Source organism: Monodelphis domestica, chromosome X, assembly GCF_027887165.1.
Source record: "Monodelphis domestica isolate mMonDom1 chromosome X, mMonDom1.pri, whole genome shotgun sequence".
Taxonomy (NCBI): domain Eukaryota; kingdom Metazoa; phylum Chordata; class Mammalia; order Didelphimorphia; family Didelphidae; genus Monodelphis; species Monodelphis domestica.
The window spans coordinates 15,549,773-15,577,513 of NC_077235.1; the positions used below are offsets into that span (position 1 = coordinate 15,549,773).

The 27,741-nt window shown below is 43.4% G+C and overlaps 1 long non-coding RNA gene across 4 annotated transcripts in view; it reads left to right on the forward strand.

Moving 5' to 3' along the window:
- LOC130456078 (uncharacterized) overlaps positions 1-27,741 on the forward strand; it is a 467,206-nt gene that overhangs the window by 388,708 nt on the left and 50,757 nt on the right. Inside the window, exons 1-4 of one of the 4 annotated variants that reach the window (XR_008914361.1) lie at positions 729-4,017; positions 10,246-10,387; positions 16,601-16,742; positions 22,961-23,102. The exons of the other annotated variants lie outside the window; for them this stretch is intronic. This is a non-coding gene — a long non-coding RNA (uncharacterized LOC130456078). Of the gene's footprint in view, positions 1-728; positions 4,018-10,245; positions 10,388-16,600; positions 16,743-22,960; positions 23,103-27,741 lie in introns of those variants that run through there. 4 annotated transcript variants of the gene reach the window in all.

Below are 27,741 nucleotides of genomic sequence, written 5' to 3' on the forward strand. Positions count from 1 at the left end.
GCCTCTCATTAGCGATACTCAATATTGCCTGCACTTGATATACACGATTTCACACATTACTCCTACCAAAAGGTGGGAAGAAAATATTAGACTGTAAAGTCAAGAATTTCTGGTCTTCCTTTGGTCTTCTGCTCTATAATCCCCAGTACAGATGACCAGCTCCTGCCCTTGTCTCTAGATTTTCAGAGGAATGAACTGTTGTAATACATCTTGATAGACATTATTAGCTAACGTTTCTATCACCTGCAAGTAGAAGAAATCCATTAGACATACGGTATAGCCCAAACCGCACGGAACATTGAGAAGAAACGGAGAACTCAAGTTCTTCAGCTTCCTTGAGAAGCTCTTTCATACATCAAATTTGATAACTCTTTAGCCCCTAAGCCCTGACATTTAAATTCATGCAGAAACTTTCTCTATTATAGTAGCCTTAAAGCAGTTACTCAGACGCAGTCGTGAACACTCTGGCTCTCACACTCCAACTCAAGCTTCCCATTCAACGCTTTCAGCCAAACATACATGCATGTCACCTATACTCTCCTCGCTCTTCCTTCTACTAGAAATACTATTTCACTCACATACACAGATACCAACAGTCAGTCACACACAAACTTTAGTCAGTTATGGAGCATGTGTTCAGGTTGTCCCGGGCTCCATTTTGGCCGACTTACCTTGGAACCAGATTTGGTTGATATTCCACACTTTTTTACTTATTGTATTCTTTACTCAGAGTCTGGTGCCACGACTTTTACAGGGTATAAACCCAGGACTCTGGGGATGTTATCCCAGGGATGGCCCCTAGCCTAGATGACAAGTGTAAGTGTTAAGGTCCGGGATTTTACCCACCACCAAGGAAGACCCATGGACAACGCAATCAGGCAAAGAAAGGGCCGTTTATTGAACTAATGCGCACTAGTGGGAACTCAGCCAAAAGAGTTCTGAGTTCCCTCCTGAAGATTCAGTCTTAAATACTTTTCAGCATGAATAACCCCCCTCCCTTCCTCATTCCAGGCCATTATCTGTTGCATGCTCTTGTTGGAAAGTTTCCGAGTTTTTTTGCACCTGGGACCTTCGTCCTGAAGTTTATCTGTTAGTAGTTGGGACCTTGGACAGGTCCCAAAGTTTTATCTGTCTGTGGCTTAGCATTTCCCTTGACTGAATATCTCAAGGCTTGGGCAATTTCCAACTCAGATCTCCTTTACAAGGAGGAAAAGTATTTGGGGATCCTCTCTACCACATGGGGGAAATCTAGGAGCATGGAAAGATGAGTGACATTGCTATAGCTAAAAGGAATTCCCTGACCGAATACAATCAAGCATAAGAAAGGAATGCTAGCAAAAGGCTAGGGTGTAAGAGAGTGGGGTGCTTATAGTGGATACTGAAGAATAGTCCTCGCCAGGTGTGGATCTTCTTGGGAAAGGGTCTCTTGATAAAATTGGGGAGACTATCTAACTACGATTGTCATTCTCCCGAGGGTCCCTCGTCAGTCTGAAACTGCTCACCTCGGATTCCCTCAGGGAGGATTCCCATGGGAACAGGGAAGAAGTACAAACTTTGGGGTCTTCAACCTACAAGCTCCTCCGTAAATCTGGGCTTCACCAGATCCCAGTAGGCCACAAGTTTGGGATTTCTAGATTCCATGTTGACACACCTTATTGCCGATGCTGTGAATACATCCACTGCATCAAATCAGGAAACAGTAGAATCTGTATTTGCCAATGGTGGTCTGTTAATGTAGATACAGTATCGTTTTTTTTTGCTGGAAGCAGAATTGCTTGCACTTTGACCGTGATGAAAATCAGCGCACAGACTTGTAAAATCCCATGTGATTCATTGTCTGTTGTTTATCAGGTTATTTGTTGAACAGCTGTAAAAATTAAAGGACAGCAAGATGTAGAAAGTGTTCTATTGATGGACAGCACCGTGAATCCTATCTTGCAAAGACAGAGTTAAAATTTTAGAACACTCTTTTGCTCTCACACCAATCTCGCCATTCCCGAGTCTGAGGGAATATCAAAGGACCATGGCCTTCCCGGTTTTTCTATTGTCAACCTGGAATCAAGGAACCCCAAACTTGGGGCCTAGACGTATCTGGTGTAGCCTGGATTTCCGGAGGAGCTAATAGATTGGAGACTCCAAAGGTTGTACTTTTCCCTGATCCCGTGAGAATCCAGAGAGATAGAGACAGACAGATAGAAAGACCGATAGGCAGGCCGACTGGCAGATGGGTAGTGAGATAGGTAGGAGGGCAGATAGATGGATATAGAGATAGCACATAGAGAGACACGTAGTCAAACACAGAAAGAGAGATAGACAGGCAGGCAGACAGACAGATCGAGAGATAAATAGATAGGAACATAGAACAAAAAGACATAGAAACAGAAACAGAATGTGAGATTGAGACATTGAAAGATTAATAGAACTACAGGATGAGGGAAGGTGAAACAAAGGGACAGACAGAGACAGATAGATGGAAGGGCATATAGAGGGAAAATGGAATCGAGAGACAGAGAGAGACACAGAAAGTCAGGCATATCGATAGACAGGTAGACAGGGATACACAAATATCTCTCTCTATCTGTCTCTCTGTCTCTCTATGTACCTTTCTATCTCTCTGTCTGTCGATCTGTCTTTCTATCTATCTATCTATCTATCTATCTATCTATCTATCTATCTATCTATCGATGTATCTATCGATCTATCTATGTCTTTGTGTTCCTATCGGTGTAGTTTATGTATCTATCTGCCTGCTTGTTTTTGCATGGATCACACTGTGTGTATGTCATTTGTGTGTTTTAAAGTGTTGTGACATCCTGGGGAACTACAACTCCCAATGTGACCTAGTGGTAACATCCCTTTGAGTCCTGGCTTGGGATTGGTCTTGCATTGGACCAATCCTGTGTTGGGGGATGGACTTTGTCTATGGTCCCTCCTTAGCATGGGATTGGTCCATCTCAAAACCAATCCCATGAAAGGGAACTGGGCATCATCTCTTACCCAGCAGGGGATTGGTCAAATTCAAGGCCAATCCTTCTCAGGAAATAAGAGGGAGGGAACCTTGTAGTATGCTGGGAGATATAGTCCAGTAGGCCACAACCATTGAATACCCACCTGATCTCTCCATGTAGAAGGAGACATAGACAGCTAGACTGACCCACAGATTATTTGATCTGTTATTCTGTCTATTCGCCTACTGGTTCTTGTGTCTGTCAGCCTGTCTGTGTTTCTTTTGTGGGTTTTCAAGTGTAGTGACAGCCTCGGGAACTACAAGCCCCATTGTGCCCCAGGGATCTGTACCTTTTGAGTCCTGGCTTGGGATTGGTCCGGAATTCGATCAATCCTGTCGTCGGGGAGGGACAATACCCATGGCCCCTCCTTAGCCCAGAATTGGTCCATCTCTTTAGCAATCACGCACAGTAAAGTAGGGAGCATCATTCCTCACCAAGCCTAGGATTAGTGCAATTCAAGACCAATCCCAACCAGGAAAGATGGGGGAGGGACCCCTGGAGCACACTGGGAAATGCAGTTCTTCAGGCGACAACCTAAGAAGAGCAAAACTATATCTTGCTCTATATCCATGTAGACTGAGAGATGGACAAGGGGACCGACAGACAGGACGACTGACAGACATAAGGCTTGGTTTATCTGTTTCTCTGTCTTACTGCATTCCTGTCTATGTACCTGTCAGTCTGTCTATCTGTCTGTTCATCAGTCCTCTCTGGGTATCTGTCTCTATATAAGTAAGTATGTGTGTTTCTGTCTATGTATGCATCTGTTTATCTCTCGATCTCCAGTGTCTGTCAATCTGTCTGTCCATTGGTCTGTCCCTCTATGGAATTCATCAATCAGTCGATCTTTCCCATTCTTCTTCTCAGCTGTCCACCCTAGAAAATCAGAACAAGTGGTTGCTGGCAAGCAAAGCATATGATGGTGTCCCTGTGATGTTCAGGTGGCTCAGAAGATGTATTTGGTTCAAGATTGGAGGGGGAGTGGCAGACCTCTACTTTGGCCAGTGAGGTGAGTGGCTGTGGCAGACTGCATGATGCGTCCAAACCCTTTTTCTTTGACTCTTCCATGAGGCGCTGGAAGTCTTGAATAGGAAAGCAAGGAATCAATAGCTCAGAGGCTAAGCTCTGAGCATTACTTCATAGGGATCTTAACCTGTTGTCCTGACATTTCCCAAAAAGGAGCATTTACTAAAGAAGAATGGCATTTCCTCGGGCAGGCTATGAAACAAAGTGAGGCAAAAGGACACAGAGTGTTAGCCGCCATTGAGGTCCCATGCACTCTAGTGAGGATACTGCACAAACTGTGGAGAGTTGAGCTGTTCCTCACCTGCAGCCCCCACCTTTCACTGCTTCTACTCACTCTTCTTTACCCTTTGAATCAGATGGCCAAGGATATACAATCCTTCCATTATGCTGCAGATGCCAAGAACCAGCCCCATGGCCTGGGGCAAGCCTCCTGCCCAAATCCCTTGTTTCTGTCCTCACTGTTGTCAAATGATAGCTAAACCCCAGCATGGAGGCATGCTGTGTTGCCTTCCTCCCAAGGAGCAGATTTTGCACGCAAGCTCTCCCACCTTGGCTGCCTCCTGACCACAGTCAACATGACTTTCACATCAATAAAATGTCCCCTTTTCTTTTGAAGCCATGTTTCAGAGTCTTGCATTCTTACGATGATATAACTCCGAGCTCCAGTGGAGCATCTATGAACCCCACAACAATCATCCTGGGTGCCATTCAACAAAATGATGTCGTCTCCTCAGGGAGAAAACTGACACCTGAGACCAAGGAAGAAATGCAAAATCTTGAAACAGCTGGAGACCAGAAACTAAGTCTGGAGAATTGATCCTTCTCAAACTGTTGTAGCCAGCCTTTTATTGATTTCTTTATTCAGAAATTGTCTTCTTACATTGCTTTTCAGATTTTATTTAGTCAGTTTAGCACATTATTTCTCCTCGGTGACAAGAATCATATTCTTTCAATCCTTCCCCTGCCCTACCCTTCCAGTAGTCGAGGGGAATTCCACTGGGTATGACATGTGTCCTTCAGGAGAACCTCTTTTCTTGTTGTTGATGTTTGCACTAGGATGTTCATTTAGAGTCTATATCCCCAGCCTTAACCCCCTGGACCCTTGTAATCTAGCAGTTGTTTTTCTTGGGTGTTTCTACTCCCACAGTTTTCCTTGTGAATGTGGATAGTGTTCTTTCTCATCGATTCTGCTGGGTGATTTAGGATGATTGCATTGACACTAATGAAGAAGTCCATTCCATTCCATTCCATTGTACCACAGTGCATCCATCTCTATGTACAATGTTCTCCTGGTTCTACTTCTCTCACTCTGCATCCATTCCTTGAGGTCTTTCCAGTTCCTGTGGAATTCCACCAGTTTATTATTCCTTTGAGGTCTATACTATTTCAGCACCCAGAGGTACCCCAATTTGTTCAGCCATTCCCCAGTTGAAGGGTATCCCCTCCTTTTCCAATTTTTGGCCACTCCAAAGAGAGCAGCTATCAATATTTTTGGTCAAGCCTTTGTCCTTATTATGGGTATGTGGTAGAAACCCTGCAGTGCTATGGCTGGATCAAAAGGCAGACCATCTTGTAGCGCCCTCTGGGCAGAGTTCCAAATTGCCCTCCAGAATGGTTGGATCAATTCACCACTCCAGCAACAATGCCTTCACATCCAGACTTTGCCTCATCCCCTCAAGCATTCATTATATTCCCTTGCTGTCATGTTAGCCAATCTGTGTAGCCTCCATTTTCAAGAGGAGACACATTCTCATTGATACTTTGCATCAGAGTTACACCATTATTGGATAGATTCAAACTTTGAAACACCAGGCAGAGCCACCTATTAGTTGTTCGGGATTGGCAGAGGTACTGCTTACTCAAATGACAAAAAGGGGTCCCAGTACTGATGTTCGTCTAAACCCAATAGCTGGAATGCAAGTTGCAATGTTCCATTCACTGTATCGGTCTTGGCCATTAAATTTTTCAAATGTGCTAGGTAAAATGGAGAATCCTCTTCCTAGTGCTGGAATCTTTCAAACTGTGAATTTCTCTATAATTGTTCTTTCAAAAGTAACATCCTTGAACCTGTTAACTTTGAAATAATGCCGAGCTATCAATTAGTCATAAAAACCCAAGTCTTTAACCACAATTTCACCTTTAAAACAATATTGAAATTCAAATTTAAAAGTTTTACACACACACACACACACACACACACACACACACACACACGGTAATCTGAAAAAATTAACCCTAACTCTTTGAAAACAAATACCAGCTTGATAAAAATGTGAAATGACTGCATACAAATAAACATGTTAATACCTCGAGGAAAATGCCTCTCATTAGCAATACTCAATATTGCCTGTACTTGATATACACGATTTCACACATTACTCCTACCAAAAGGTGGGAAGAAAATATTAGACTGTAAAGTCAAGAATTTCTGGTCTTCCTTTGGTCTTCTGCTCTATAATCCCCAGTACAGATGACCAGCTCCTGCCCTTGTCTCTAGATTTTCAGAGGAATGAACTGTTGTAATACATCTTGATAGACATTATTTGCTAACGTTTCTATCACCTGCAAGTAGAAGAAATCCATTAGACATACGGTATAGCCCAAACCGCACGGAACATTGAGAAGAAACGGAGAACTCAAGTTCTTCAGCTTCCTTGAGAAGCTCTTTCATACATCAAATTTGATAACTCTTTAGACCCTAAGCCCTGACGTTTAAATTCATGCAGAAACTTTCTCTATTATAGTAGCCTTAAAGCAGTTACTCAGACGCAGTCGTGAACACTCTGGCTCTCACACTCCAACTCAAGCTTCCCATTCAACGCTTTCAGCCAAACATACATGCATGTCACCTATACTCTCCTCGCTCTTCCTTCTACTAGAAATACTATTTCACTCACATACACAGATACCAACAGTCAGTCACACACAAACTTTAGTCAGTTATGGAGCATGTGTTCAGGTTGTCCCGGGCTCCATTTTGGCCGACTTACCGTGGAACCAGATTTGGTTGATATTCCACACTTTTTTACTTATTGTATTCTTTACTCAGAGTCTGGTGCCACGACTTTTACAGGGTATAAACCCAGGACTCTGGGGATGTTATCCCAGGGATGGCCCCTAGCCTAGATGACAAGTGTAAGTGTTAAGGTCCGGGATTTTACCCACCACCAAGGAAGACCCATGGACAACGCAATCAGGCAAAGAAAGGGCCGTTTATTGAACTAATGCGCACTAGTGGGAACTCAGCCAAAAGAGTTCTGAGTTCCCTCCAGAAGATTCAGTCTTAAATACTTTTCAGCATGAATAACCCCCCTCCCTTCCTCATTCCAGGCAATTATCTGTTGCATGCTCTTGTTGGAAAGTTTCCGAGTTTTTTTGCACCTGGGACCTTCGTCCTGAAGTTTATCTGTTAGTAGTTGGGACCTTGGACAGGTCCCAAAGTTTTATCTGTCTGTGGCTTAGCATTTCCCTTGACTGAATATCTCAAGGCTTGGGCAATTTCCAACTCAGATCTCCTTTACAAGGAGGAAAAGTATTTGGGGATCCTCTCTACCACATGGGGGAAATCTAGGAGCATGGAAAGATGAGTGACATTGCTATAGCTAAAAGGAATTCCCTGACCGAATACAATCAAGCATAAGAAAGGAATGCTAGCAAAAGGCTAGGGTCTAAGAGAGTGGGGTGCTTATAGTGGATACTGAAGAATAGTCCTCGCCAGGTGTGGATCTTCTTGTGAAAGGGTCTCTTGATAAAATTGGGGAGACTATCTAACTACGATTGTCATTCTCCCGAGGGTCCCTCTTCAGTCTGAAACTGCTCACCTCGGATTCCCTCAGGGAGGATTCCCATGGGAACAGGGAAGAAGTACAAACTTTGGGGTCTTCAACCTACAAGCTCCTCCGAAAATCTGGGCTTCACCAGATCCCACTAGGCCACAAATTTGGGGTTTCTAGATTCCATGTTGATACACCTTATTGCCGATGCTGTGAATACATCCACTGCATCAAATCAGGAAACAGTAGAATCTGTATTTGCCAATGGTGGTCTGTTAATGTAGATACAGTATCGTTTTTTTTTGCTGGAAGCAGAATTGCTTGCACTTTGACCGTGATGAAAATCATAGCACAGACTTGTAAAATCCCATGTGATTCATTGTCTGTTGTTTATCTGGTTATTTGTTGAACAGCTGTAAAAATTAAAGGACAGCAAGATGTAGAAAGTGTTCTATTGATGGACAGCACCGTGAATCCTATCTTGCAAAGACAGAGTTAAAATTTTAGAACACTCTTTTGCTCTCACACCAATCTCGCCATTCCCGAGTCTGAGGGAATATCAAAGGACCATGGCCTTCCCGGTTTTTCTATTGTCAACCTGGAATCAAGAAACCCCAAACTTGGGGCCTAGACGTATCTGGTGTAGCCTGGATTTCCGGAGGAGCTAATAGATTGGAGACTCCAAAGTTTGTACTTATTCCCTGATCCCGTGAGAATCCAGAGAGATAGAGACAGACAGATAGAAAGACCGATAGGCAGGCCGACTGGCAGATGGGTAGTGAGATAGGTAGGAGGGCAGATAGATGGATATAGAGATAGCACATAGAGAGACACGTAGTCAAACACAGAAAGAGAGATAGACAGGCAGGCAGACAGACAGATCGAGAGATAAATTGATAGGAACATAGAACAAAAAGACATAGAAACAGAAACAGAATGTGAGATCGAGACATTGAAAGATTAATAGAACTACAGGATGAGGGAAGGTGAAACAAAGGGACAGACAGAGACAGATAGATGGAAGGGCATATAGAGGGAAAATGGAATCGAGAGACAGAGAGAGACACAGAAAGTCAGGCATATCGATAGACAGGTAGACAGGGATACACAAATATCTCTATCTGTCTCTCTGTCTCTCTATGTACCTTTCTATCTCTCTGTCTGTCGATCTGTCGATCTGTCTTTCTATCTATCTATCTATCTATCTATCTATCTATCTATCTATCTATCTATCTATCTATCTATCGATGTATCTATCGATCTATCTATGTCTTTGTGTTCCTATCGGTGTAGTTTATGTATCTATCTGCCTGCTTGTTTTTGCATGGATCACACTGTGTGTATGTCATTTGTGTGTTTTAAAGTGTTGTGACATCCTGGGGAACTACAACTCCCAATGTGACCTAGTGGTAACATCCCTTTGAGTCCTGGCTTGGGATTGGTCTTGCATTGGACCAATCCTGTGTTGGGGGATGGACTTTGTCTATGGTCCCTCCTTAGCATGGGATTGGTCCATCTCAAAACCAATCCCATGAAAGGGAACTGGGCATCATCTCTTACCCAGCAGGGGATTGGTCAAATTCAAGGCCAATCCTTCTCAGGAAATAAGAGGGAGGGAACCTTGTAGTATGCTGGGAGATATAGTCCAGTAGGCCACAACCATTGAATACCCACCTGATCTCTCAATGTAGAAGGAGACATAGACAGCTAGACTGACCCACAGATTATTTGATCTGTTATTCTGTCTATTCGCCTACTGGTTCTTGTGTCTGTCAGCCTGTCTGTGTTTCTTTTGTGGGTTTTCAAGTGTAGTGACAGCCTCGGGAACTACAAGCCCCATTGTGCCCCAGGGATCTGTACCTTTTGAGTCCTGGCTTGGGATTGGTCCGGAATTCGATCAATCCTGTCGTCGGGGAGGGACAATACCCATGGCCCCTCCTTAGCCCAGAATTGGTCCATCTCTTTAGCAATCACGCACAGTAAAGTAGGGAGCATCATTCCTCACCAAGCCTAGGATTAGTGCAATTCAAGACCAATCCCAACCAGGAAAGATGGGGGAGGGACCCCTGGAGCACACTGGGAAATGCAGTTCTTCAGGCGACAACCTAAGAAGAGCAAAACTATATCTTGCTCTATATCCATGTAGACTGAGAGATGGACAAGGGGACCGACAGACAGGACGACTGACAGACATAAGGCTTGGTTTATCTGTTTCTCTGTCTTACTGCATTCCTGTCTATGTACCTGTCAGTCTGTCTATCTGTCTGTTCATCAGTCCTCTCTGGGTATCTGTCTCTATATAAGTAAGTATGTGTGTTTCTGTCTATGTATGCATCTGTTTATCTCTCGATCTCCAGTGTCTGTCAATCTGTCTGTCCATTGGTCTGTCCCTCTATGGAATTCATCAATCAGTCGATCTTTCCCATTCTTCTTCTCAGCTGTCCACCCTAGAAAATCAGAACAAGTGGTTGCTGGCAAGCAAAGCATATGATGGTGTCCCTGTGATGTTCAGGTGGCTCAGAAGATGTATTTGGTTCAAGATTGGAGGGGGAGTGGCAGACCTCTACTTTGGCCAGTGAGGTGAGTGGCTGTGGCAGACTGCATGATGCGTCCAAACCCTTTTTCTTTGACTCTTCCATGAGGCGCTGGAAGTCTTGAATACGAAAGCAAGGAATCAATAGCTCAGAGGCTAAGCTCTGAGCATTACTTCATAGGGATCTTAACCTGTTGTCCTGACATTTCCCAAAAAGGAGCATTTACTAAAGAAGAATGGCATTTCCTCGGCCAGGCTATGAAACAAAGTGAGGCAAAAGGACATAGAGTGTTAGCCGCCATTGAGGTCCCATGCACTCTAGTGAGGATACTGCACAAACTGTGGAGAGTTGAGCTGTTCCTCACCTGCAGCCCCCACCTTTCACTGCTTCTACTCACTCTTCTTTACCCTTTGAATCAGATGGCCAAGGAGATACACCCCTTCCTTTATGCTGCAGATGCCAAGAACCAGCCCCATGGCCTGGGGCAAGCCTCCTGCCCAAATCCCTTGTTTCTGTCCTCACTGCTGTCAAATGATAGCTAAACCCCAGCATGGAGGCATGCTGTGTTGCCTTCCTCCCAAGGAGCAGATTTTGCTCGCAAGCTCTCCCACCTTGGCTGCCTCCTGACCACAGTCAACATGACTTTCACATCAATAAAATGTCCCCTTTTCTTTTGAAGCCATGTTTCAGAGTCTTGCATTCTTTCGATGATATAACTCCGAGCTCCAGTGGAGCATCTATGAACCCCACAACAATCATTCCAGGTGCCATTCAACAAAATGATGTCGTCTCCTCAGGGAGAAAACTGACACCTGAGACCAAGGAAGAAATTCAAAATCTTGAAACAGCTGGAGACCAGAAACTAAGTCTGGAGAATTGATCCTTCTCAAACTGTTGTAGCCAGCCTTTTATTGATTTCTTTATTCAGAAATTGTCTTCTTACATTGCTTTTCAGATTTTATTTAGTCAGTTTAGCACATTATTTCTCCTCGGTGACAAGAATCATATTCTTTCAATCCTTCCCCTGCCCTACCCTTCCCGTAGTCGAGGGGAATTCCACTGGGTATGACATGTGTCCTTCAGGAGAACCTCTTTTCTTGTTGTTGATGTTTGCACTAGGATGTTCATTTAGAGTCTATATCCCCAGCCTTAACCCCCTGGACCCTTGTAATCTAGCAGTTGTTTTTCTTGGGTGTTTCTACTCCCACAGTTTTCCTTGTGAATGTGGATAGTGTTCTTTCTCATCGATTCTGCTGGGTGATTTAGGATGATTGCATTGACACTAATGAAGAAGTCCATTCCATTCCATTCCATTGTACCACAGTGCATCCATCTCTATGTACAATGTTCTCCTGGTTCTACTTCTCTCACTCTGCATCCATTCCTGGAGGTCTTTCCAGTTCCTGTGGAATTCCACCAGTTTATTATTCCTTTGAGGTCTATACTATTTCAGCACCCAGAGGTACCCCAATTTGTTCAGCCATTCCCCAGTTGAAGGGTATCCCCTCCTTTTCCAATTTTTGGCCACTCCAAAGAGAGCAGCTATCAATATTTTTGGTCAAGCCTTTGTCCTTATTATGGGTATGTGGTAGAAACCCTGCAGTGCTATGGCTGGATCAAAAGGCAGACCATCTTGTAGCGCCCTCTGGGCAGAGTTCCAAATTGCCCTCCAGAATGGTTGGATCAATTCACCACTCCAGCAACAATGCCTTCACATCCAGACTTTGCCTCATCCCCTCAAGCATTCATTATATTCCCTTGCTGTCATGTTAGCCAATCTGTGTAGCCTCCATTTTCAAGAGGAGACACATTCTCATTGATACTTTGCATCAGAGTTACACCATTATTGGATAGATTCAAACTTTGAAACACCAGGCAGAGCCACCTATTAGTTGTTCGGGATTGGCAGAGGTACTGCTTACTCAAATGACAAAAAGGGGTCCCAGTACTGATGTTCGTCTAAACCCAATAGCAGGAATGCAAGTTGCAATGTTCCATTCACTGTATCGGTCTTGGCCATTAAATTTTTCAAATGTGCTAGGTAAAATGGAGAATCCTCTTCCTAGTGCTGGAATCTTTCAAACTGTGAATTTCTCTATAATTGTTCTTTCAAAAGTAACATCCTTGAACCTGTTAACTTGGAAATAATGCCGAGCTATCAATTAGTCATAAAAACCCAAGTCTTTAACCACAATTTCACCTTTAAAACAATATTGAAATTCAAATTTAAAAGTTTTACACACACACACACACACACACACACACACACACATACACGGTAATCTGAAAAAATTAACCCTAACTCTTTGAAAACAAATACCAGCTTGATAAAAATGTGAAATGACTGCATACAAATAAACATGTTAATACCTCGAGGAAAATGCCTCTCATTAGCAATTCTCAATATTGCCTGCACTTGATATACACGATTTCACACATTACTCCTACCAAAAGGTGGGAAGAAAATATTAGACTGTAAAGTCAAGAATTTCTGGTCTTCCTTTGGTCTTCTGCTCTATAATCCCCAGTACAGATGACCAGCTCCTGCCCTTGTCTCTAGATTTTCAGAGGAATGAACTGTTGTAATACATCTTGATAGACATTATTTGCTAACGTTTCTATCACCTGCAAGTAGAAGAAATCCATTAGACATACGGTATAGCCCAAACCGCACGGAACATTGAGAAGAAACGGAGAACTCAAGTTCTTCAGCTTCCTTGAGAAGCTCTTTCATACATCAAATTTGATAACTCTTTAGACCCTAAGCCCTGACGTTTAAATTCATGCAGAAACTTTCTCTATTATAGTAGCCTTAAAGCAGTTACTCAGACACAGTAGTGAACACTCTGGCTCTCACACTCCAACTCAAGCTTCCCATTCAACGCTTTCAGCCAAACATACATGCATGTCACCTATACTCTCCTCGCTCTTCCTTCTACTAGAAATACTATTTCACTCACATACACAGATACCAACAGTCAGTCACACACAAACTTTAGTCAGTTATGGAGCATGTGTTCAGGTTGTCCCGGGCTCCATTTTGGCCGACTTACCGTGGAACCAGATTTGGTTGATATTCCACACTTTTTTACTTATTGTATTCTTTACTCAGAGTCTGGTGCCACGACTTTTACAGGGTATAAACCCAGGACTCTGGGGATGTTATCCCAGGGATGGCCCCTAGCCTAGATGACAAGTATAAGTGTTAAGGTCCGGGATTTTACCCACCACCAAGGAAGACCCATGGACAGCGCAATCAGGCAAAGAAAGGGCCGTTTATTGAACTAATGCGCACTAGTGGGAACTCAGCCAAAAGAGTTCTGAGTTCCCTCCTGAAGATTCAGTCTTAAATACTTTTCAGCATGAATAACCCCCCTCCCTTCCTCATTCCAGGCCATTATCTGTTGCATGCTCTTGTTGGAAAGTTTCCGAGTTTTTTTTGCACCTGGGACCTTCGTCCTGAAGTTTATCTGTTAGTAGTTGGGACCTTGGACAGGTCCCAAAGTTTTATCTGTCTGTGGCTTAGCATTTCCCTTGACTGAATATCTCAAGGCTTGGGCAATTTCCAACTCAGATCTCCTTTACAAGGAGGAAAAGTATTTGGGGATCCTCTCTACCACATGGGGGAAATCTAGGAGCATGGAAAGATGAGTGACATTGCTATAGCTAAAAGGAATTCCCTGACCGAATACAATCAAGCATAAGAAAGGAATGCTAGCAAAAGGCTAGGGTGTAAGAGAGTGGGGTGCTTATAGTGGATACTGAAGAATAGTCCTCGCCAGGTGTGGATCTTCTTGGGAAAGGGTCTCTTGATAAAATTGGGGAGACTATCTAACTACGATTGTCATTCTCCCGAGGGTCCCTCGTCAGTCTGAAACTGCTCACCTCGGATTCCCTCAGGGAGGATTCCCATGGGAACAGGGAAGAAGTACAAACTTTGGGGTCTTCAACCTACAAGCTCCTCCGTAAATCTGGGCTTCACCAGATCCCAGTAGGCCACAAGTTTGGGATTTCTAGATTCCATGTTGACACACCTTATTGCCGATGCTGTGAATACATCCACTGCATCAAATCAGGAAACAGTAGAATCTGTATTTGCCAATGGTGGTCTGTTAATGTAGATACAGTATCGTTTTTTTTTTGCTGGAAGCAGAATTGCTTGCACTTTGACCGTGATGAAAATCAGCGCACAGACTTGTAAAATCCCATGTGATTCATTGTCTGTTGTTTATCAGGTTATTTGTTGAACAGCTGTAAAAATTAAAGGACAGCAAGATGTAGAAAGTGTTCTATTGATGGACAGCACCGTGAATCCTATCTTGCAAAGACAGAGTTAAAATTTTAGAACATTCTTTTGCTCTCACACCAATCTCGCCATTCCCGAGTCTGAGGGAATATCAAAGGACCATGGCCTTCCCGGTTTTTCTATTGTCAACCTGGAATCAAGGAACCCCAAACTTGGGGCCTAGACGTATCTGGTGTAGCCTGGATTTCCGGAGGAGCTAATAGATTGGAGACTCCAAAGGTTGTACTTTTCCCTGATCCCGTGAGAATCCAGAGAGATAGAGACAGACAGATAGAAAGACCGATAGGCAGGCCGACTGGCAGATGGGTAGTGAGATAGGTAGGAGGGCAGATAGATGGATATAGAGATAGCACATAGAGAGACACGTAGTCAAACACAGAAAGAGAGATAGACAGGCAGGCAGACAGACAGATCGAGAGATAAATAGATAGGAACATAGAACAAAAAGACATAGAAACAGAAACAGAATGTGAGATTGAGACATTGAAAGATTAATAGAACTACAGGATGAGGGAAGGTGAAACAAAGGGACAGACAGAGACAGATAGATGGAAGGGCATATAGAGGGAAAATGGAATCGAGAGACAGAGAGAGACACAGAAAGTCAGGCATATCGATAGACAGGTAGACAGGGATACACAAATATCTCTCTCTATCTGTCTCTCTGTCTCTCTATGTACCTTTCTATCTCTCTGTCTGTCGATCTGTCTTTCTATCTATCTATCTATCTATCTATCTATCTATCTATCTATCTATCTATCGATGTATCTATCGATCTATCTATGTCTTTGTGTTCCTATCGGTGTAGTTTATGTATCTATCTGCCTGCTTGTTTTTGCATGGATCACACTGTGTGTATGTCATTTGTGTGTTTTAAAGTGTTGTGACATCCTGGGGAACTACAACTCCCAATGTGACCTAGTGGTAACATCCCTTTGAGTCCTGGCTTGGGATTGGTCTTGCATTGGACCAATCCTGTGTTGGGGGATGGACTTTGTCTATGGTCCCTCCTTAGCATGGGATTGGTCCACCTCAAAACCAATCCCATGAAAGGGAACTGGGCATCATCTCTTACCCAGCAGGGGATTGGTCAAATTCAAGGCCAATCCTTCTCAGGAAATAAGAGGGAGGGAACCTTGTAGTATGCTGGGAGATATAGTCCAGTAGGCCACAACCATTGAATACCCACCTGATCTCTCAATGTAGAAGGAGACATAGACAGCTAGACTGACCCACAGATTATTTGATCTGTTATTCTGTCTATTCGCCTACTGGTTCTTGTGTCTGTCAGCCTGTCTGTGTTTCTTTTGTGGGTTTTCAAGTGTAGTGACAGCCTCGGGAACTACAAGCCCCATTGTGCCCCAGGGATCTGTACCTTTTGAGTCCTGGCTTGGGATTGGTCCGGAATTCGATCAATCCTGTCGTCGGGGAGGGACAATACCCATGGCCCCTCCTTAGCCCAGAATTGGTCCATCTCTTTAGCAATCACGCACAGTAAAGTAGGGAGCATCATTCCTCACCAAGCCTAGGATTAGTGCAATTCAAGACCAATCCCAACCAGGAAAGATGGGGGAGGGACCCCTGGAGCACACTGGGAAATGCAGTTCTTCAGGCGACAACCTAAGAAGAGCAAAACTATATCTTGCTCTATATCCATGTAGACTGAGAGATGGACAAGGGGACCGACAGACAGGACGACTGACAGACATAAGGCTTGGTTTATCTGTTTCTCTGTCTTACTGCATTCCTGTCTATGTACCTGTCAGTCTGTCTATCTGTCTGTTCATCAGTCCTCTCTGGGTATCTGTCTCTATATAAGTAAGTATGTGTGTTTCTGTCTATGTATGCATCTGTTTATCTCTCGATCTCCAGTGTCTGTCAATCTGTCTGTCCATTGGTCTGTCCCTCTATGGAATTCATCAATCAGTCGATCTTTCCCATTCTTCTTCTCAGCTGTCCACCCTAGAAAATCAGAACAAGTGGTTGCTGGCAAGCAAAGCATATGATGGTGTCCCTGTGATGTTCAGGTGGCTCAGAAGATGTATTTGGTTCAAGATTGGAGGGGGAGTGGCAGACCTCTACTTTGGCCAGTGAGGTGAGTGGCTGTGGCAGACTGCATGATGCGTCCAAACCCTTTTTCTTTGACTCTTCCATGAGGCGCTGGAAGTCTTGAATACGAAAGCAAGGAATCAATAGCTCAGAGGCTAAGCTCTGAGCATTACTTCATAGGGATCTTAACCTGTTGTCCTGACATTTCCCAAAAAGGAGCATTTACTAAAGAAGAATGGCATTTCCTCGGGCAGGCTATGAAACAAAGTGAGGCAAAAGGACACAGAGTGTTAGCCGCCATTGAGGTCCCATGCACTCTAGTGAGGATACTGCACAAACTGTGGAGAGTTGAGCTGTTCCTCACCTGCAGCCCCCACCTTTCACTGCTTCTACTCACTCTTCTTTACCCTTTGAATCAGATGGCCAAGGAGATACACCCCTTCCTTTATGCTGCAGATGCCAAGAACCAGCCCCATGGCCTGGGGCAAGCCTCCTGCCCAAATCCCTTGTTTCTGTCCTCACTGCTGTCAAATGATAGCTAAACCCCAGCATGGAGGCATGCTGTGTTGCCTTCCTCCCAAGGAGCAGATTTTGCACGCAAGCTCTCCCACCTTGGCTGCCTCCTGACCACAGTCAACATGACTTTCACATCAATAAAATGTCCCCTTTTCTTTTGAAGCCATGTTTCAGAGTCTTGCATTCTTACGATGATATAACTCCGAGCTCCAGTGGAGCATCTATGAACCCCACAACAATCATCCTGGGTGCCATTCAACAAAATGATGTCGTCTCCTCAGGGAGAAAACTGACACCTGAGACCAAGGAAGAAATGCAAAATCTTGAAACAGCTGGAGACCAGAAACTAAGTCTGGAGAATTGATCTTTCTCAAACTGTTCTAGCCAGCCTTTTATTGATTTCTTTATTCAGAAATTGTCTTCTTACATTGCTTTTCAGATTTTATTTAGTCAGTTTAGCACATTATTTCTCCTCGGTGACAAGAATCATATTCTTTCAATCCTTCCCCTGCCCTACCCTTCCCGTAGTCGAGGGGAATTCCACTGGGTATGACATGTGTCCTTCAGGAGAACCTCTTTTCTTGTTGTTGATGTTTGCACTAGGATGTTCATTTAGAGTCTATATCCCCAGCCTTAACACCCTGGACCCTTGTAATCTAGGAGTTGTTTTTCTTGGGTGTTTCTACTCCCACAGTTTTCCTTGTGAATGTGGATAGTGTTGTTTCTCATCGATTGTGCCGGGTGGTTTAGGATGATTGCATTGACACTAATGAAGAAGTCCATTCCATTCCATTACATTGTACCACAGTGCATCCATCTCTATGTACAATGTTCTCCTGGTTCTACTTCTCTCACTCTGCATCCATTCCTGGAGGTCTTTCCAGTTCCTGTGGAATTCCACCAGTTTATTATTCCTTTGAGGTCTATACTATTTCAGCACCCAGAGGTACCCCAATTTGTTCAGCCATTCCCCAGTTGAAGGGTATCCCCTCCTTTTCCAATTTTTGGCCACTCCAAAGAGAGCAGCTATCAATATTTTTGGTCAAGCCTTTGTCCTTATTATGGGTATGTGGTAGAAACCCTGCAGTGCTATGGCTGGATCAAAAGGCAGACCATCTTGTAGCGCCCTCTGGGCAGAGTTCCAAATTGCCCTCCAGAATGGTTGGATCAATTCACCACTCCAGCAACAATGCCTTCACATCCAGACTTTGCCTCATCCCCTCAAGCATTCATTATATTCCCTTGCTGTCATGTTAGCCAATCTGTGTAGCCTCCATTTTCAAGAGGAGACACATTCTCATTGATACTTTGCATCAGAGTTACACCATTATTGGATAGATTCAAACTTTGAAACACCAGGCAGAGCCACCTATTAGTTGTTCGGGATTGGCAGAGGTACTGCTTACTCAAATGACAAAAAGGGGTCCCAGTACTGATGTTCGTCTAAACCCAATAGCAGGAATGCAAGTTGCAACGTTCCATTCACTGTATCGGTCTTGGCCATTAAATTTTTCAAATGTGCTAGGTAAAATGGAGAATCCTCTTCCTAGTGCTGGAATCCTTCAAACTGTGAATTTCTCTATAATTGTTCTTTCAAAAGTAACATCCTTGAACCTGTTAACTGGGAAATAATGCCGAGCTATCAATTAGTCATAAAACCCCAAGTCTTTAACCACAATTTCACCTTTAAAACAATATTGAAATTCAAATTTAAAAGTTTTACACACACACACACACACACACACACACACACACACACACACATACACGGTAATCTGAAAAAATTAACCCTAACTCTTTGAAAACAAATACCAGCTTGATAAAAATGTGAAATGACTGCATACAAATAAACATGTTAATACCTCGAGGAAAATGCCTCTCATTAGCAATACTCAATATTGCCTGCACTTGATATACACGATTTCACACATTACTCCTACCAAAAGGTGGGAAGAAAATATTAGACTGTAAAGTCAAGAATTTCTGGTCTTCCTTTGGTCTTCTGCTCTATAATCCCCAGTACAGATGACCAGCTCCTGCCCTTGTCTTTAGATTTTCAGAGGAATGAACTGTTGTAATACATCTTGATAGACATTATTTGCTAACGTTTCTATCACCTGCAAGTAGAAGAAATCCATTAGACATACGGTATAGCCCAAACCGCACGGAACATTGAGAAGAAACGGACAACTCAAGTTCTTCAGCTTCCTTGAGAAGCTCTTTCATACATCAAATTTGATAACTCTTTAGACCCTAAGCCCTGACGTTTAAATTCATGCAGAAACTTTCTCTATTATAGTAGCCTTAAAGCAGTTACTCAGACGCAGTAGTGAACACTCTGGCTCTCACACTCCAACTCAAGCTTCCCATTCAACGCTTTCAGCCAAACATACATGCATGTCACCTATACTCTCCTCGCTCTTCCTTCTACTAGAAATACTATTTCACTCACATACACAGATACCAACAGTCAGTCACACACAAACTTTAGTCAGTTATGGAGCATGTGTTCAGGTTGTCCCGGGCTCCATTTTGGCCGACTTACCGTGGAACCAGATTTGGTTGATATTCCACACTTTTTTACTTATTGTATTCTTTACTCAGAGTCTGGTGCCACGACTTTTACAGGGTATAAACCCAGGACTCTGGGGATGTTATCCCAGGGATGGCCCCTAGCCTAGATGACAAGTGTAAGTGTTAAGGTCCGGGATTTTACCCACCACCAAGGAAGACCCATGGACAACGCAATCAGGCAAAGAAAGGGCCGTTTATTGAACTAATGCGCACTAGTGGGAACTCAGCCAAAAGAGTTCTGAGTTCCCTCCTGAAGATTCAGTCTTAAATACTTTTCAGCATGAATAACCCCCCTCCCTTCCTCATTCCAGGCAATTATCTGTTGCATGCTCTTGTTGGAAAGTTTTCGAGTTTTTTTGCACCTGGGACCTTTGTCCTGAAGTTTATCTGTTAGTAGTTGGGACCTTGGACAGGTCCCAATGTTTTATCTGTCTGTGGCTTAGCATTTCCCTTGACTGAATATCTCAAGGCTTGGGCAATTTCCAACTCAGATCTCCTTTACAAGGAGGAAAAGTATTTGGGGATCCTCTCTACCACATGGGGGAAATCTAGGAGCATGGAAAGATGAGTGACATTGCTATAGCTAAAGGGAATTCCCTGACCAAATACAATCAAGCATAAGAAAGGAATGCTAGCAAAAGGCTAGGGTCTAAGAGAGTGGGGTGCTTATAGTGGATACTGAAGAATAGTCCTCGCCAGGTGTGGATCTCCTTGGGAAAGGGTCTCTTGATAAAATTGGGGAGACTATCTAACTACGATTGTCATTCTCCCGAGGGTCCCTCTTCAGTCTGAAACTGCTCACCTCGGATTCCCTCAGGGAGGATTCCCATGGGAACAGGGAAGAAGTACAAACTTTGGGGCCTTCAACCTACAAGCTCCTCCGTAAATCTGGGCTTCACCAAATCCCACTAGGCCACAAGTTTGGGATTTCTAGATTCCATGTTGACACACCTTATTGTCGATGCTGTGAATACATCCACTGCATCAAATCAGGAAACAGTAGAATCTGTATTTGCCAATGGTGGTCTGTTAATGTAGATACAGTATCGTTTTTTTTGCTGGAAGCAGAATTGCTTGCACTTTGACCGTGATGAAAATCATAGCACAGACTTGTAAAATCCCACGTGATTCATTGTCTGTTGTTTATCTGGTTATTTGTTGACCAGCTGTAAAAATTAAAGGACAGCAAGATGTAGAAAGTGTTCTATTGATGGACAGCACCGTGAATCCTATCTTGCAAAGACAGAGTTAAAATTTTAGAACACTCTTTTGCTCTCACACCAATCTCGCCATTCCCGAGTCTGAGGGAATATCAAAGGACCATGGCCTTCCCGGTTTTTCTATTATCAACCTGGAATCAAGAAACCCCAAACTTGTGGCCTAGACGTATCTGGTGTAGCCTGGATTTCCGGAGGAGCTAATAGATTGGAGACTCCAAAGTTTGTACTTGTTCCCTGATCCCGTGAGAATCCAGAGAGATCGAGACAGACAGATAGAAAGACCGATAGGCAGGCCGACTGGCAGATGGGTAGTGAGATAGGTAGGAGGGCAGATAGATGGATATAGAGATAGCACATAGAGAGACACGTAGTCAAACACAGAAAGAGAGATAGACAGGCAGGCAGACAGACAGATCGAGAGATAAATAGATAGGAACATAGAAAAAAAGACATAGAAACAGAAACAGAATGTGAGATCGAGACATTGAAAGATTAATAGAACTACAGGATGAGGGAAGGTGAAACAAAGGGACAGACAGAGACAGATAGATGGAAGGGCATATAGAGGGAAAATGGAATCGAGAGACAGAGAGAGACACAGAAAGTCAGGCATATCGATAGACAGGTAGACAGGGATACACAAATATCTCTCTCTATCTGTCTCTCTGTCTCTCTATGTACCTTTCTATCTCTCTGTCTGTCGATCTGTCTTTCTATCTATCTATCTATCTATCTATCTATCTATCTATCTATCTATCTATCTATCTATCGATGTATCTATCGATCTATCTATGTGTTTGTGTTCCTATCGGTGTAGTTTATGTATCTATCTGCCTGCTTGTTTTTGCATGGATCACACTGTGTGTATGTCATTTGTGTGTTTTAAAGTGTTGTGACATCCTGGGGAACTACAACTCCCAATGTGACCTAGTGGTAACATCCCTTTGAGTCCTGGCTTGGGATTGGTCTTGCATTGGACCAATCCTGTGTTGGGGGATGGACTTTGTCTGTGGTCCCTCCTTAGCATTGGATTGGTCCATCTCAAACCAATCCCATGAAAGGGAACTGGGCATCATCTCTTACCCAGCAGGGGATTGGTCAAATTCAAGGCCAATCCTTCTCAGGAAATAAGAGGGAGGGAACCTTGTAGTATGCTGGGAGATATAGTCCAGTAGGCCACAACCATTGAATACCCACCTGATCTCTCTATGTAGAAGGAGACATAGACAGCTAGACTGACACACAGATTATTTGATCTGTTATTCTGTCTATTCGCCTACTGGTTCTTGTGTCTGTCAGCCTGTCTGTGTTTCTTTTGTGGGTTTTCAAGTGTAGTGACAGCCTCGGGAACTACAAGCCCCATTGTGCCCCAGGGATCTGTACCTTTTGAGTCCTGGCTTGGTATTGGTCCGGAATTCGACCAATCCTGTGGTCTGGGAGGGACAATACCCATGGCCCCTCCTTAGCCCAGAATTGGTCCATTTCTTTAGCAATCACGCACAGTAAAGTAGGGAGCATCATTCCTCACCCAGCCCAGGATTAGTGCAATTCAAGACCAATCCCAACCAGGAAAGATGGGGGAGGGACCCCTGGAGCACACTGGGAAATGCAGTTCTTCAGGCGACAACCTAAGAAGAGCAAAACTATATCTTGCTCTATATCCATGTAGACTGAGAGATGGACAAGGGGACCGACAGACAGGACGACTGACAGACTTTGTTTATCTGTTTCTCTGTCTTACTGCATTCCTGTGTATGTACCTGTCAGTCTGTCTATCTGTCTGTTCATCAGTCCTCTCTGGGTATCTGTCTCTATATAAGTAAGTATGTGTGTTTCTGTCTATGTATGCATCTGTTTATCTCTCGATCTCCAGTGTCTGTCAATCTGTCTGTCCATTGGTCTGTCCCTCTATGGAATTCATCGATCAGTCGATCTTTCCCATTCTTCTTCTCAGCTGTCCACCCTAGAAAATCAGAACAAGTGGTTGCTGGCAAGCAAAGCATATGATGGTGTCCCTGTGATGTTCAGGTGGCTCAGAAGATGTATTTGGTTCAAGATTGGAGGGGGAGTGGCAGACCTCTACTTTGGCCAGTGAGGTGAGTGGCTGTGGCAGACTGCATGATGCGTCCAAACCCTTTTTCTTTGACTCTTCCATGAGGCGCTGGAAGTCTTGAATAGGAAAGCAAGGAATCAATAGCTCAGAGGTTAAGCTCTGAGCATTACTTCATAGGGATCTTAACCTGTTGTCCTGACATTTCCCAAAAAGGAGCATTTACTAAAGAAGAATGGCATTTCCTTGGGCAGGCTATGAAACAAAGTGAGGCAAAAGGACACAGAGTGTTAGCCGCCATTGAGGTCCCATGCACTCTAGTGAGGATACTGCACAAACTGTGGAGAGTTGAGATGTTCCTCACCTGCAGCCCCCACCTTTCACTGCTTCTACTCACTCTTCTTTACCCTTTGAATCAGATGGCCAAGGAGATACACCCCTTCCTTAATGCTGCAGATGCCAAGAACCAGCCCCATGGCCTGGGGCAAGCCTCCTGCCCAAATCCCTTGTTTCTGTCCTCACTGCTGTCAAATGATAGCTAAACCCCAGCATGGAGGCATGCTGTGTTGCCTTCCTCCCAAGGAGCAGATTTTGCACTCAAGCTCTCCCACCTTGGCTGCCTCCTGACCACAGTCAACATGACTTTCACATCAATAAAATGTCCCCTTTTCTTTTGAAGCCATGTTTCAGAGTCTTGCATTCTTACGATGATATAACTCCGAGCTCCAGTGGAGCATCTATGAACCCCACAACAATCATTCCAGGTGCCATTCAACAAAATATTGTCGTCTCCTCAGGGAGAAAACTGACACCTGAGACCAAGGAAGAAATGCAAAATCTTGAAACAGCTGGAGAATTGATCCTTCTCAAACTGTTCTAGCCAGCCTTTTATTGATTTCTTCATTCAGAAATTGTCTTCTTTTATTGCTTTTATGATTTTATTTAGTCACTTTAGCACATTATTTCTCCTCGGTGACAAGAATCATATTCTTTCAATCCTTCCCCTGCCCTACCCTTCCCATAGTCGAGGGGAATTCCACTGGGTATGGCATGTGTCCTTCAGGAGAACCTCTTTTCTTGTTGTTGATGTTTGCACTAGGATGTTCATTTAGAGTCTATATCCCCAGCCTTAACACCCTGGACCCTTGTAATCTAGCAGTTGTTTTTCTTGGGTGTTTCTACTCCCACAGTTTTCCTTGTGAATGTGGATAGTGTTCTTTCTCATCCATTCTGCCGGGTGATTTAGGATGATTGCATTGACACTAATGAAGAAGTCCATTCCATTCCATTCCTTTGTACCACGGTGCATCCATCTCTATGTACAATGTTCTCCTGGTTCTACTTTTCTCACTCTGCATCCATTCCTGGAGGTCTTTCCAGTTCCTGTGGAATTCCACCAGTTTATTATTCCTTTGAGGTCTATACTATTTCAGCACCCAGAGGTACCCCAATTTGTTCAGCCATTCCCCAGTTGAAGGGTATCCCCTCCTTTTCCAATTTTTGGCCACTCCAAAGAGAGCAGCTATCAATATTCTTGGTCAAGCCTTTTTCCTTATTATGGGTATGTGGTAGAAACCCTGCAGTGCTATGGCTGGATCAAAAGGCAGACCATTTTGTAGCACCCTCTGGGCAGAGTTCCAAATTGCCCTTTAGAATGGTTGGATCAATTCACCACTCCAGCAACAATGCCTTCACATCCAGACTTTGCCTCATCCCCTCAAGCATTCATTATATTCCCTTGCTGTCATGTTAGCCAATCTGTGTAGCCTCCATTTTCAAGAGGAGACACATTCTCATTGATACTTTGCATCAGAGTTACACCATTATTGGATAGATTCAAACTTTGAAACACCAGGCAGAGCCACCTATTAGTTGTTCGGGATTGGCAGAGGTACTGCTTACTCAAATGACAAAAAGGGGTCCCAGTACTGATGTTCGTCTAAACCCAATAGCAGGAATGCAAGTTGCAATGTTCCATTCACTGTATCGGTCTTGGCCATTAAATTTTTCAAATGTGCTAGGTAAAATGGAGAATCCTCTTCCTAGTGCTAGAATCTTTCAAACTGTGAATTTCTCTATAATTGTTCTTTCAAAAGTAACATCCTTGAACCTGTTAACTTTGAAATAATGCCGAGCTATCAATTAGTCATAAAAACCCAAGTCTTTAACCACAATTTCACCTTTAATACAATATTGAAATTCAAATTTAAAAGTTTTACACACACACACACACACACACACACACACACACACACACATACACGGTAATCTGAAAAAATTAACCCTAACTCTTTGAAAACAAATACCAGCTTGATAAAAATGTGAAATGACTGCATACAAATAAACATGTTAATACCTCGAGGAAAATGCCTCTCATTAGCAATACTCAATATTGCCTGCACTTGATATACACGATTTCACACATTACTCCTACCAAAAGGTGGGAAGAAAATATTAGACTGTAAAGTCAAGAATTTCTGGTCTTCCTTTGGTCTTCTGCTCTATAATCCCCAGTACAGATGACCAGCTCCTGCCCTTGTCTCTAGATTTTCAGAGGAATGAACTGTTGTAATACATCTTGATAGACATTGTTTTCTAACGTTTCTATCACCTGCAAGTAGAAGAAATCCATTAGACATACGGTATAGCCCAAACCGCACGGAACATTGAGAAGAAACGGAGAACTCAAGTTCTTCAACTTCTTTGAGAAGCTCTTTCATACATCAAATTTGATAACTCTTTAGACCCTATGCCCTGAGGTTTAAATTCATGCAGAAACTTTCTCTATCATAGCAGCCTTAAAACACTTACTGAGATGCAGTAGTGAACACTCTGGCTCTCACACTCCAACTCAAGCTTCCCATTCAACGCTTTCAGCCAAACATACATGCTTGTCACCTATACTCTCCTCGCTCTTCCTTCTACTAGAAATATTACTTCACTCACATACACAGATACCAACAGTCAGTCACACACAAACTTTAGTCAGTTATGGAGCATGTGGTCAGTTTGAATTGGGCACCATTTTGGTCAACTTACCTTGGAACCAGATTTGATTAATGTTCCATACAGTTTCCAACATTCCCAGGTATGTGGTCCATCATATATCATATATGTAACTATATCCTTATATGAGTATGAACTTGGAAGTTGTCCCACTGGGGTGTAGGCTGGGGAATGCACCGAAATGCAATTGACTATTTGGTTCCTGAAATAAAAGTGTTTCCTTTGCCAAGAGTTTGGCTGACCTAACCAAACCCACCCAGCTGATTCCTGACTGAACTCAATGGGTTCTTGTATGTACCTCACATCTAATGGTCAAACTAACTGGAGGTTTAGGCAGCCATAACTCGGGCATCCTAACTGGCTCGCCATTTCTTAACTTGGAAATACCACAGATCTGTCAAATAGTCTGAAAAATCACGTCTTGAATCAGGATTGGGATAAATCCCATAGTGTATTCTTTTCTCAGAGGGTGGCGACACAATTTTTATAGGGCATAAACCCTGGACTCTGGGGATGTTATCCCTGGGCGGGCCACTAGGCTAGGTGAGAACTCCAAGGAACAAAAGAATTTGGGGAAGCTCTCTACCATTTTCGGGAAATCCAGGAACAGGGTAGGATGAGTGACAATGCTGTAGCTACAAAGGAAATCCCTGACAGGATACAATCAAGCTTAGGAAAGGAATCCTAGCCAAAGGCTAGGGTCTAAGATAGGGGGATGCTTACAGTGGATACTGAAGAATGGTCCCTGCCAGGTGTGGATATTCTTGTGAAAGATACTCTTGAAGAGATAGGGGAGACTACTTAACTAGGATTGTCATTCACATGACAGTCCCCCACTCAGTCTGAAACTACACACCTGGGATATCCTTCAGGATGGATTCCCATGGCAACAGGGATCAAGTACAATCTTTGAGGTCTCCAACCTACAAGCTCCTCCTGAAACCTGGGCTTCACCAGATCCCACTAGGTCACAAGTTTGGGGTTTCTCGATTCCATGTTGACACACTTTATTGCTAATGCTGTGAATACATTCACTGCATTCAATGAGGAAAAGCAGGAGCTGTATTTGCCAGTGGTGACCTATTAATGCAGGCAAAGTATGGTTTTTTTTTGCAGGAAACAGAATTGCTTGCAGAGACAGACAGACTGAGAGAGACCTGTAAAGTCATGCAGATGGAGAGACACACAGACAGGGATAGACAGATAGCAATACAGATAGATAGATGCAGCTAGATCAATACATTAATGTATAGACAGAATTAGGGAAAAACAGACTGACAGACACAGAGAGATGGATCGACAGACATACAGAAAGACTGACAGATGAACTAGTTTCTCGGTCATTTTGTCTTTCTGCCTGCCTGTGTGTGTGTCTATCAGCATGTCCTTCTGTCTGCAAGTCCCACCTGGCTATATCTATGTGTCCATGTGTTTATGGATGTTTATTCGAATCTATCTATCTATCTATCTATCTATCTATCTATCTATCTATCTATCTATCTATCTGTCTGTCTGTCTGTCTGTCTGTCTCTCTATCTATCTATCTATCTATCTATCTATCTGCCTGTCTGTCTATCTGTCTATCTTTGTCTATGTGTATCTGTGGATGTAGTCTATGTGTCTATCTGCCTGCTTGTTTGTGCATGGATCAGTCTGTGTGTATGTTCTTGGTGTGTTTT